This window comes from Neophocaena asiaeorientalis, unplaced genomic scaffold, assembly GCF_003031525.2.
Source record: "Neophocaena asiaeorientalis asiaeorientalis breed wild unplaced genomic scaffold, Neophocaena_asiaeorientalis_V1.1 scaffold24, whole genome shotgun sequence".
NCBI lineage: Eukaryota > Metazoa > Chordata > Mammalia > Artiodactyla > Phocoenidae > Neophocaena > Neophocaena asiaeorientalis.
The window spans coordinates 1,852,950-1,866,442 of NW_020185317.1; the positions used below are offsets into that span (position 1 = coordinate 1,852,950).

The 13,493-nt window shown below is 34.4% G+C and overlaps 1 pseudogene; it reads right to left on the bottom strand.

Moving 5' to 3' along the window:
* Positions 1-638: 638 nt before the first annotated feature.
* On the bottom strand, positions 639-1,681 carry LOC112392105 (zinc finger protein 148 pseudogene; annotated as a pseudogene).
* Between the last annotated feature and the right edge of the window lie 11,812 nt (positions 1,682-13,493).

Below are 13,493 nucleotides of genomic sequence, written 5' to 3' on the forward strand. Positions count from 1 at the left end.
CAGATTGTGGTGAGATTAATTGAATCGATAAATGTAAAGTTAGAACATTACCTGCTTCACAGTAAATACTCAATATATGTTTTTTTTCTTAGACTATCAGATTTTTATTACTTTTTTCTCAAAAAAAAACATGTCAATATAATGCAAAATGAAAATCAAGGGTCTGTGACGTATCATTCTTTTTAAAAGGTGGTTTCCTTTTTTCCCCCATAAGACACACTAATTTATTGAAGCCATAATCTCTTGACATTTTAACCTTTAAGTTCACTCTGTCTATAAAGTATACTCAGATTCCCTGCTGACGTGCCATGACTATGCTGAAAAACTTAGCAACAGTATGAGTAAATTTCACACAATTACTAATCTCCTAAGAATGTACAGTGTTATCAGTTAGGAAACAATTGTGTGAAAGTCTTTTGTTTTTCCTTTTAAGTTTGGTGTAGGTGGAATAACAAGTTTCTGATCTAAAACAATGCATTGCTTCTATAAAGGTGACAACACGTAAGGCAGTTCAAAGAATGCTGACTAACCAAACAAAATGCAGTTATTGGATTATCTTGCTATTCATATCAGCTTACCTTGTTTTAACACATTGCTCTTAAATCCATACAGCACTCCATTTTACAGAGTAACCCCACTCTTGATTAATCTGTTCTAAAGTGCCAGTATTATTTACACATTTTTTTTAGCCAAAAGTCTGGCCAGTTGTGGCATCAGGTGAGGATGTCATCCAAGCTCTATTATCATTTACATTTACCAAGGAATATTCTGGAAGTTCAGCACTTGTCCCTGGTCCCCAAAGGTTCACCTGTCCATTGGCAGTGCTAAACTGAGGAGCATTCCAGCTCTGGATCCATGATATAGAGCACGGAAAAGAGCTCATTTGGTAAGCTTGGTGGACAGGCTGAGCCTCAGCTTTCTTCTGAGAAGTCACTTGATCCAAAAAGTCCTGTGTTGATGTGGCAGAAGCATGGTTTGTCTCATCACCTGTAAACAGTATTCACACTGGTAAGGTTTTTCTCCACTATGAGTTCTCTCATGCCTTTCCATATAATATTTTTGAATGAATCTCATCCCACATTCATCACATTGAAATGGTTTTTCACCTGTATGAATGAAGACATATCTCTGTAAGTGATAGTTGATTCTAAAGGCAGCATTGCAGTGCTCACAAACATGAGATTTAGGGGGTTTCCAACCAAGTGATCCATCTTCATTTATTGTAAGGATTTTTGCAGGAGAACATTGTTTCCATTTCTTCTTTTTCTGTAAGTCCTGGCTCTCTGTTTTTTGTCTCTCATCAGTTGCTCAGATACATCAGTAAAAGTAATTTCCTGCTTTACACTTATAGGGACATTAAGTGTATACTGTAGACCTTGAGGAAGTCTTTCATGTGTTTCGATCTGCTCTTCATCATTTTTCACTGTCTCCTCATGGACCATGAGCTCATCATGTGATATCATATCCTGTTGTCTCATTTCACTTTCTTGTTAAACACTTCATCTGCAGCAAGCATCTCCTGGTGAGGCACACTCCAATCTTGAAGCACTGACTCCTGCAGCTCTCCAGACATGGTAGACTGGCCAGACACTCCACCCATTACAACCATTGCCCTGGAAGACTGCATTTCAACTATGCTGCCACATTTAAATAATCCTTCCAGTTTATCGTCAATGTTCATGCTTAAGTATAACTGCCTGAGACTAATGTAAAAATGAAGACTTCAAGGAAGGGAATGCTGTAGAGTTGAAAAAGAAATCATGGTTGCGTTTCTACCTTTCATAGGCTTCAGAGACCCTCAATACCACCTCAGTCACATATGCCATCCAGTTCTTCTACAAAATAGGTCAGGCAAATGCCCATCCTGCCAGATCACTTGGCCGAATTTCCAAGCTGTTGATTCCTCCCTCTATCTGCTGGTGGGTGCCGAGGTCACCAACTGCAGGCGGTGGCAGCTTCAACCTTTCTAGGGGCCTTAAGAGGAGGGGAAGGGGGGAGGGGGGAGAACTTTTGCTGTGGTAGCTTCATCAACAGCTTCCACCCCTGCGCCCTTCTCCTCTTCTTCCCCGTTAATATATGTTAGCCGTTTGTTTATCAAGTATTTTCCTTCATCTACCGATAAAATTACAAGTTGTTTTTGTTTCTTTAATTCATTAGTGTAATGCAGTACATTAGATGATACCTTAAAACTCAATAATCCACATGTTCTTGGGGTAATATGCCCTAGGAATTAATTAATTATTGTAATTTGAACTGATTTACTAGTATTTTTAAGGTGTTTTACATCAATATTCACAAATGAGAAAATACATAACCTTCTCTTTTTTATATATCATTTTAAAGTTTATATATTACTGTAATGCTTTCTTAGTAGATTAAGGAAGTTATGGATTTTACTTTTAAAATTAAAAACAATAATAAAAACTTTGCACTTGAACTAAAGAAAAAGTTGGGAACCAGGACGCAAGTTCAGGTTGGTCTCATGAAAGCCCATGATCTAACAACTAAATATGAATAACACAAATAATGAAAGTGTGAAATGAAATATTGGAAATACTGTAAAACAGCGTCAAAGGAGATAGTAACTAGACTTTAGACTACTTGAGCTTAAGTATTCTTTTTACTCATGTTTGTGACTCTGAGAAGTAACACTCACCAGGCACATAGCAAGAATTTCATCAATGTTGTAGGTGGAAGTAATGATTAGACAGTTGGGTCAATAATTTAAAAAGGGATGTGTACATTAGGTGTCAGGAAAGACTTCATGAAAGCAGATAGCACTTGATGTGGACCTAGTCAAGAAAATAATATTTTTGATACTTTACCATTGCTGGGTAGGAATTATTCATAGTAGAGAGAAAAGAATGTGTGAATGAATGGAGGCTGTATCCTCTAAGGATATTCAGAGAATAAGTAGTAATCTAGATTGTTTGATGTTTAGAATACCAGTGCAGTAGAAGCATCTTTCCAAAATCATCATTAACTTTTGAAATAATCAATATTTTAAAAAATCACAATACCTCACTTCCTTCAAAAGACTTTGCTCAACTGTACACGTTCTCACTGAAATGATCATCCTATTAATCTTTGCAACACCCCCACTAAGCACCCCTAATCCTACTTATCCTGTTCTCTCTATGTATATGTCATTTTTCCCCATAGCATTTAATCACTTTTGAACCTCCTGTGTTATTTATTTCATCCATAATTTCCCACACCAGAATATAAGTTCCACGAGGGCTCTATTTTTCACTGGAGAACAAAATTATTTTTCGAGTGCCCAGAAGAGTACCTAGTACACAGTAGAGATTCAGAAAATATTTTGATGAATCCGCATTTAACAGATGAGGAAATTTAGACTCATAATACATTAGTTACCTGAGTTTTCATACCTATGGTTGTCTCAGTCCTCATTTTTGTCATACAGCAGAAACTGAGTTCCTTAATGCCTTTTGATACTACCTCCTTTTAAGAAAAGCTTCTTCAAGCTGTCTTCATTCCTAAGCCATAAATTGAACTCACTATCCTGACTATAGTTGTTTAGGTTTGAGTCAATGACCCATCAAAAGGAGGTCATCTATGGCTTAGCCAGAGGCCAATGATGTGCACAGATTAAGAAACAGATCACTGTATACTGGATGAAGAATTTTCAACCAATCAGATATATTCTCTTGTGAAATTTGCAGAAAAACCTTACTTAGAGTTTATTAGTAATGACAACAGAAGAAATCAATAAAGGAAAAGATATCTGAGTTGCCATCATAACAAAGTTTGAATAAAGAACCAAATATGCCTGTTGCTGTTGCTTTTGTGAAGAGAGGACAATAAGATCACTTGTTATGTGTCTTGAAAAACTATCCACTTCACTGGGAGTTCAGGCTGATCCTCTTCCAGAATACTTTGCTATTCTTCCTTACATTTTTGTTTGTCCTCATAATAACCCACAATTGGCTTAGAAAGCTGCCACATATTTTTGTTCTTTGTAACTGGAATGAGCCAAACAATCTGAAAAGTCTTTTCATATGTCATAGTTATTTAAGAAGATGCAAGGTCATCCCTTCCCACTATGTCTTTCTTTTATCTTGTTCAGCTCTTTCAAGAGCGAAATTAAAGTCTTTTTCAAAAGTTTTCTAGGAGGTATAAAATAGTTATGACATGTTCTCTTTATCTCGTAAATGAATTTAATCATTTTTTCCTTCAACAAACAATGCATTTTCATTTTTACTTTTCTAAAGTCAATTCTACCACACTAAACCTTATCATTTTATGTCCATTATGCCACAAAATACAATTACTTATTCCTCTGTCTTAAGTGGCTGAGAAAAACACAAATGCATAGGCATGTAAAAACACGGGGAGGGGGAAGGGTAAGCTGTGACAAAGTGAGAGAGTGGCATGGACATATATACACTACCAAACGTAAAATAGATAGCTAGTGGGAAGCAGCTGCATAGCGCAGGGAGATCAGCTCAGTGCTTTGTGACCACCTAGAGGGGTGGGATAAGGAGGGTGGGAGGGAGGCACAAGAGGGAGGGGATATGGAGATACATGTATATGTATAGGTGATTCACTTTGTTATAAAGCAGAAACTAATACACCATTGTAAAGCAATTATACTCCATAAAGATGTTTAAAAAAAGAAATAAAATAAACTTATTGCCATTAGTGTCTATTTTTGCTGAAGAATATATTCTGTAATTTTTTACCATGGAAGCAAGTTATTGTGCTTGCTTTCATTTATTATTTGACTAAATCTATCAGGGTTTGATTTTATATCCTTTAATCTTTATTCCAAGCATTTATCTATTTTCTGCATTGATTTTAGGACATTCACACTTGAGATCCTTATGTGTTATTGAATTGCTCCCTATTCTCCATTATGGACCTCACCACAATGGTACTAATATATTTCTTTGTTTGCATATCATTTTACCAACTCCAAATAGATTCTTAACATTTTCTTCTCAAATGATCATGTAAATTTTACCTTTTAAGAGTATAAATGAGGACAAGTTTTTTATACTAAAGGAGAATTTTCAGAAGCATTATGTCACTGTTTTCTTCAGAAATTGTCTATTTTATTAAGATAGAAACGCTAAATGCCTGAGAGTTGGAAAAAGAAAAAGTAATTGCAGTTTGTATCTTTACTAGTATTAATGTGGTGGTATTCATTTATATACAGCATGCAAAATTATTTTCCTGATTGCCTTCTCTTTGAGTCACAATGCATGAAATCTCTTAATCATGTTAAAATTTAGACTAGACACTAGAGATGTGTTTGCAATTGCTATTTCCTCCATAACATTAAGAGGAAAATGTTGGAAGATCTTCCACTTGCATGCCTGCCTAGTTTATGGTGATTTGCATTTACATTAATTCATTGTTGATGTTCCTATGACTTTTTCATTATTTCCATGAAGAGATTACTAAGAATAACACAAATGTTACCATCGTCAATATTTCTAGGAAAATTTCTTCACTCTAAGAAGGCATTGGAAACGAAGGAGGGGAATAAGTACAATAAAGAAGCATCTTTTGTTTTTCCTTGTAGAATAAGTCTTTATTGAGATATTTATTTGCTTGGTCTCCTGCACTTTTCTCTCTTCTTATTTCAGCAGGTAGTTAATGTCAGCGCTGCTCTGTTTTGTAGAAGGTCTATAGAGGCTAGCACAAAAGCTAAATTTGCATGAAGTTCTTTCTCAGCCCTTCAGCCCTTCCTCCCTTTCTCTCTTTCTTATTTCTTCCCTCTTCCTTCCTTCTTTTAATCCTTCAATAACTGAAGTTATTATGTTAAGGATCCTGAGAACCAAAGAGAGGAGAGGAGTAACTGTGGGCCGGAAAAAGAGATGGGGAAGATTTCTCCCAGATAGGTAAAACAAGGATAAGATTTTATCACTCTTTAATCCCACATATTGCTGATGCTTCCATGCTATTATTTCAGTTCATAATGACATGGCAGATTACCTTATATTATCTACAGCATTTATTTGAAACTCTGTTTCAAGATCCTTGAGTGCATGTACTTTGTCTTACATGTTGTGAATCTTCAGCTTTTAGTTCAATAGAATTTTCAGCAATGATGGAAATATTCTATACCAAATATGGTAGCTAGTAACCACAGGCAGCCATTGAGTATTTGAATTGTGACTAGTACAAATTACAAACTGATTTTTAAATCTTACTTAATTATTATTAATTCAAATTTAAATATCCACATGGGCTAATGGCTGCCATATTGAACAACACATATCTATACTGATCTTTTACATGTAATATTCTCAATAAATGATCAATGATAGTGATAAAATCACTCTTATTTTAAATACATCATTTTCTCATATTTCTCTTACATGGCATTGGTAGTGGTGTTCACTAAAAAAATAACTGTTAACATTTTATTTAAAGTTGTAAATGAACTTATACTACTATGTCTGGGTTTCCCCTAATCTTATCTCTCACTTTTCAAAAAAATAAAACAAACAAGAATAATAAATAATTTTTATGATTTTTTTTTGAAGAAAGATATTTAGAACAAATTGTTTAATATTTAATTATAGTATATATCATGTTTATTTGAAAATAATAATAAAATACTTCTTTATGTATTGGACATAAAATAGAACCTTATAGAGAAAGCATAAGTTATGAGTTGTGGCTTTATGTCAATGCATTTCATTTGCATGTACTAATTAATTACTATTTTATATCATCAACATTTGGGACTGAAAGCCTTATTAACTAAAAGAAATTCTAATGTGAAACTAAATAATAAACAAATTTAATGATGGTCACAGATTTTTCTTTGTGTTATTAAGGTTAATTGTAAAATTAATTAGATCCATTTGTAACTTTGATATGAATAATATACACTCGTTTAGAATTGACATAAAATTTGAAATTTTGAATGGTGGTAAGTGTAGTAAATGTTTAATAAAGCTTCTTTCCATAATATTTCAATAAATATAAATATCAAGTTCTAAAATTTCAAATTGACAGTCTGGGAAGAATAACATTCCCATTAAATATGTAATGATATAATTTCTCTTAGTTTTAAATTTTTCTTAATATTATGTTTTATTAAATATACTACATAAATGATAATAGGAAATTCAAGCTTTACTTTTCAGATAAATAAATTTATAATCTATGTATATTGATAAAATTATTCAATTAGTAATTTTTAATCTCAAAATACATACTTAAATGTAAATTAAATTACATTTGAATGGAGAAAACTTCATCTCCACTCCTGATGTTTTTTTCTTAAGATAAAATTTTCCCAGAACCCTGGGGTTTCTCCTCCACCTGAAAGTATAATCACTTATCAGTAGGTAAAATTGGGGAGAAAAACAAGACCTTCTGTGCTCTCTCTTTGCCTCTTTGCCTATTCCTTTGCAGCTGCCTGAATGCAGGGTGCTCTTTCCTCAATGGGCTTGTCCACTCCTTAAAATCTTGCCTTCCTCTAGCATTTCCTGTGGGTAGGTGGACAAGTCTGCATAATGATGATATTCAATAATATATTAGTTTTTTTTAAATTAAAGTATAATTGACTTGCAATGTTATATTAGTTTCAGGTGATTTGATATTTTATACATTACAAAATGATCACCACAATAAGTCCAGTAACTGTCTGTCACCAAAGTTATTGCAATATTATTGACTATATTCTCTATGCTGTATATCTCCATGACTTATTTATTTTATAACTGGAAGTTTATATCCTTAATCTCCTTCACCTGTTTCACTCATTCCCCCACCTCTCTTCCCTCTGACAACTGCCAGTTTGTTCTATGTATCTATGAGTCTGTTTCTGTTTTGTTTTTTCATTGTTTTGATTTGTTTTTAGACTCCACATATAAGTGAAATCTTATGGTATTTGTCTTTGTCTGACTTATTTCACCTAGCATAATATCCTCCAGGTCCATCCATGTTGTCTCAAATGGCAAGATTTCATTCTTTTGTATTGCTAATGTTGCATTGTATAGTAGCATTGTATGATATTGTTTAACCTCCATGTGTTTGTGTTTTTTTGCAGTTTCTTTTTTCTTAAAGTTGATTTCTAGTCTATAATGTTGTGTCAGAACACTCTGACATACATCACAGCAATATTTTTTGGATCCGTCTCCTAAGTAAAGGAAATAAAAGCCAAAATAAATAAACTGGACCTATTGCATATTTTGGAGATTAATCCTTTGTCAGTTGCTTCATTTGCAAATATTTTCTCCCATTCTGAGGGTTGTCTTTTTACCTTGTTTATGGTTTCCTTTGCTGTGAAAAAGCTTTTAAGTTTAATTAGGTCCCATTTGCTTACTTTTGTTTTATTTCCATTACTCTAGGAGGTGGGTCAAAAAAGATCTTGCTGTGATTTATGTCAAAGAGCGTTCTGCCTAGGTTTTCCTCTAAGAGTTTTATAGTGTCTGGCCTTACATTTAGGTCTTTAATGCATTTTGAATTTATTTATGTGTATGGTGTTAGGGACTGTTCTAATTTCATTCTTTTACATGTAGCTGTCCAGTTTTGCCAGCACCACTTATTGAAGGGACTGTCTTTCTCCCATTGTATATTCTTGCCTCCTTTGTCTTAGATTAGGTGACTATAGGTGCGTGGGTGGAATAACTTTTTCTATCATCTCACTTTAAGTCTGTGTGTGTCTTTATATTTGAAGTGAACTTCTTGTAGGCGGCATATGTATGAGTCTTGTTTTTGTATCCACTCAGCAACACTATGTCTTTTAATTGAAGCATTTAGTCTATTTATATTTAAAGTAATTATTCATATGTATGTACTTATTACCATTTTGTTAATTGTTTTGGGATTGTTTTTGTAGTTCTTTTTTGTTTGTTTCTTCTTTTTTGCTCTGTTCCTTTGTGATTTGATGACCATCTTTAGCTTTATGTTTGGATTCCTTTCTCTTTTTTGTGTATATATCTCATGGTTTTTGGTTTGTGGTTACCCTGATATTTATACATAAGCACGTGTAGCTACATATATTTATGACTATTGTAAGTTGGTCTCAAGTTCAAACACATTCTAACAAACCTGTATTTTTACTACCCCCTTGCCCATGTTTAATGTTTTTGACATCATATTTTAAATCTTTTTGTTTTGTGTGTCCTTTAACTACTTATTGCAGACATAGATGATTTTACTACTTTTGTCTTTTAACCTTCTTGCTATCTTTATAAATGGTTGATCAACTACCTTTACTGTATGTTTGCCTTTACCAATGAAATTTTTCCTTTCATAATTTTCATATTTCTTGTTGTAGTCTTTTGTTTTCTGCTTAGAGAAGTCCGTTTAACATTATTTGTAAAGCTGGTTTAGTGATTTGCAAATATTTTCTCCCATTCTGAGGGTTGTCTTTTTACCTTGTTTATGGTTTCCTTTGCTGTGAAAAAGCTTTTAAGTTTAATTAGGTCCCATTTGCTTACTTTTGTTTTATTTCCATTACTCTAGGAGGTGGGTCAAAAAAGATCTTGCTGTGATTTATGTCAAAGAGCGTTCTGCCTAGGTTTTCCTCTAAGAGTTTTATAGTGTCTGGCCTTACATTTAGGTCTTTAATGCATTTTGAATTTATTTATGTGTATGGTGTTAGGGACTGTTCTAATTTCATTCTTTTACATGTAGCTGTCCAGTTTTGCCAGCACCACTTATTGAAGGGACTGTCTTTCTCCCATTGTATATTCTTGCCTCCTTTGTCTTAGATTAGGTGACTATAGGTGCGTGGGTGGAATAACTTTTTCTATCATCTCACTTTAAGTCTGTGTGTGTCTTTATATTTGAAGTGAACTTCTTGTAGGCGGCATATGTATGAGTCTTGTTTTTGTATCCACTCAGCAACACTATGTCTTTTAATTGAAGCATTTAGTCTATTTATATTTAAAGTAATTATTCATATGTATGTACTTATTACCATTTTGTTAATTGTTTTGGGATTGTTTTTGTAGTTCTTTTTTGTTTGTTTCTTCTTTTTTGCTCTGTTCCTTTGTGATTTGATGACCATCTTTAGCTTTATGTTTGGATTCCTTTCTCTTTTTTGTGTATATATCTCATGGTTTTTGGTTTGTGGTTACCCTGATATTTATACATAAGCACGTGTAGCTACATATATTTATGACTATTGTAAGTTGGTCTCAAGTTCAAACACATTCTAACAAACCTGTATTTTTACTACCCCCTTGCCCATGTTTAATGTTTTTGACATCATATTTTAAATCTTTTTGTTTTGTGTGTCCTTTAACTACTTATTGCAGACATAGATGATTTTACTACTTTTGTCTTTTAACCTTCTTGCTATCTTTATAAATGGTTGATCAACTACCTTTACTGTATGTTTGCCTTTACCAATGAAATTTTTCCTTTCATAATTTTCATATTTCTTGTTGTAGTCTTTTGTTTTCTGCTTAGAGAAGTCCGTTTAACATTATTTGTAAAGCTGGTTTAGTGGTACTGAGCTCTTTTGTCTTTTACTTCTCTGTAAAACTCTATATCTGTTCTTCATATCTGAATCATGGCCTTGCTGAGTAACATTCTCTTGGTTATAGGGGGTTTTTTTTGTTGTTGCTGTTGTTGTTTTTAATCATCTTGAATATATTGTACCACTCTCTTTTAGCCTGCAAAGTTTCAGCTGAAGAGTCAGCTTGTAATCTTTTGCGAGTTCCTTTATACATAAATAGTTGTTTTCACTTGCTTCTTCTAAGATTCTCTCGTTATCTTTAATTTTTGCCATTTTAATTACAATATTTTGGTGTGAATCTCTTTGGGTTCATTTTGTTTGGAACTTTCTGTGCTTCCTGGATCTGGATGTCTGTTCCCCTTTCCAGGTTAGGAAAGTTTTCAGCTATTTCAGCTAATTCTCTGCCCATTTCTCTCTGTCTTCTCCTTCTGGGACTCCTATAATGTGAATGTTGGTATACCTGATGTTGTTTCAGAGATATCTTAAAGTATCCACATTTTTTAAGTTTTTTGTTTTTCTCTTTTTTGTTTAGCTTAGGTGATTTCCACTACTCTGTCTTCCAGTTCATTGATCTCTTCCTTCCTTTGAGTTAATTTTTCATTTCAGTTATTCTTCAGCTCTGTTTGCTTCTTCTTTACATTTCTCTTTGTTAAACTTCTCACCATGTTCATCCATTCCTTTGCTGAGTTTGTTGAACATCCTTAGAGTCATTACCTTGAACTCTATTGGGTAGACTGCTTATCTCCTCCTCTCTTAGTTTTTCTTCTGGGCTTTTGTCTTGTCCCTTCATCTCCTCACTTGGCCTAGTTCTATGTGTTTATTTCTATATATTAGGTAGTTTGGTTACATTTCCTGATCTTGGAGAAATAACCTTATGTAAGGGATGCCGTAAGAGAGGCCCAGCAATACACCCCACCCCCTGTTACCAGAGCTATATGCTTTAGGTGTGCCCCTTTTGTGGGCTCAGTGGGCCTTTCCTGTGTGGCAGGGCTGACTACTGTGAGTATGCTGGTAGGTAGGGCTGGCCTCTGGCCTGATGGGCTGTGAGGCCCTGCCTTGTGCAGTGACTGCTAGCCTGCCTTTTTGTGGTGCTGGGTCCTGGCATGACTGGGACCCCTGGGGTGCCTGGGACTGTTGCTGATCATTTGTTTCCTGAGATATAAGGAAGAGGAAGGAGACATGGGTGCTTAAAGACCGATTGATAGATGTGAGCAATCAACTTAGAAATACTGAATAGCTATGGACTAGATACCAGAGATGATTTGGGAGGAAAACCCTGAAGAATATTATGACATAGATGAAGTTTTCCTTTGTTGAGGAAGATTCTTAGTCCATACGTGTACTTTAGGTACATTTTATTGTGCCCCTCCTTTCTCTTTGTTATCTTTGAATGCTTCCTCTTTATTATTGCAAAGGAAAAGTCTCAGGGAGATTTAAAAATTATTGAGCATTTTATTACATTGAAGCAGATAATAAAAAAATGTTTGAGGCTGTCAGGCATTAGAAAAGTCTTGGAGGCATCTTTCCTGCCTTTACCAATGGTTATTTTATTATTTTGATCATTTTCTTAAATCCTTAAAATGTGTAGTTAAGTCATGAGATCAGTTGAAGACAACTCATATCCATAATCCACAGGAATAGCCAGCAAGAAGGAGGATCTGATTCTAAATATGGAAGCATGAGTGTGTGTGTGTGTGTGTGTGTGTGTGTGTGTGTGTGTGTGTGTAACATATTTCTCTATAAAATTTGTCTAAGGTGAGTTGATAGAATCCCTCTCAATGAAACAGAAATCATTCTTGGTATTTTCCAGAAAGAATTCATTTCACAGTTGCACAAAGGTAGAAGCATATTTTAAAAACCATTAGAGAATGTACTTACACTTCTGGAACTTAGGACAGTCATTGTAACAATTTATGTCAAACAGGTATAGAAATAGTTAAAATAACAGGGAGATAATGAATTCTATGAATGAAGCTAAGGTCAAATACACATTCTGTGCACAAATACTCTCTATAGATCTTTTGTCACTCATGAATGAGTAAACATTAGGACAGATTGATCCTTCAAGCAATACTGAAGAACAAAAAAAGGAACAGTGGGAAAGAAAACACCAACTCAATTAATATTCAGAAAAACAGAAAATTGTTGACACATTAGTCAAAAGATGAAAAAAGAAAACCTTTTAGAAGACATATCTGACATTCCTAGCACAACCATATAATTTATTACATCAAGTGACACTTTTGAGAAGCAAAAGGGGCCTTATCAGTAATTACACCAGGACAACATCCAGAAACCAAAACTGTACTGGGCAAACCGATACGTATTGTCACCCTAACAATAGAATATAAGAAAATGTGTATGTATGTAACACAAACAGACAAGATGATGGAATAAGAAAAGAAGAATAAGTAGTAAAAATAAGAAGCTAAGATTTTCTGAAAGGATGGAGTGAGATAGAAAAGAATTGCAAAGAATCTTCAGTGGTAACTGTAGTGTAGGGGAGAGAAAAGTTCTCAACCCTCTTAGGGTCCCTGGTTGGGTTTGAAAATTAAACTGACAAAGACAGATTAACAAGAGAAAAGTATTCAAATTTATTTAATGTCAGTTTTACATGACATTGGAGGCTTCATAAAGAAATAAAGACCCAAAGAAAGAGACTTGTATATTTTCATGCCAGAGTTGATCAAGAGTGGGCAGTTGTGGAGAAATATGATAAGTTAAGGAGTGTGAGATAAATGTAATGAGCTGGGGGAACTTAGCAAGGCCTGTTTGTTGGGATTCTTCTTGGTGTCCCTTTGTTTTAGGAGATAAGGATGCTTTTGTCCTTTGGGTAGTTGGAGGGAGCCTCTCACATGAGGATTTTATGCCCTGCTTCAGAGAAGAAGGGCTAGGGCATAGGAGGTCAGAGTGATCTTCCTGCTTCTGCCATTTCCCCAAACTCCTTCAGCTTAAAATATTCAGTATATGAAGGTGCTGTATTTTGGCATAGCATGTCCTGAACCCCATAAACTGAAGTCTGTACAGGAGAGGTTAA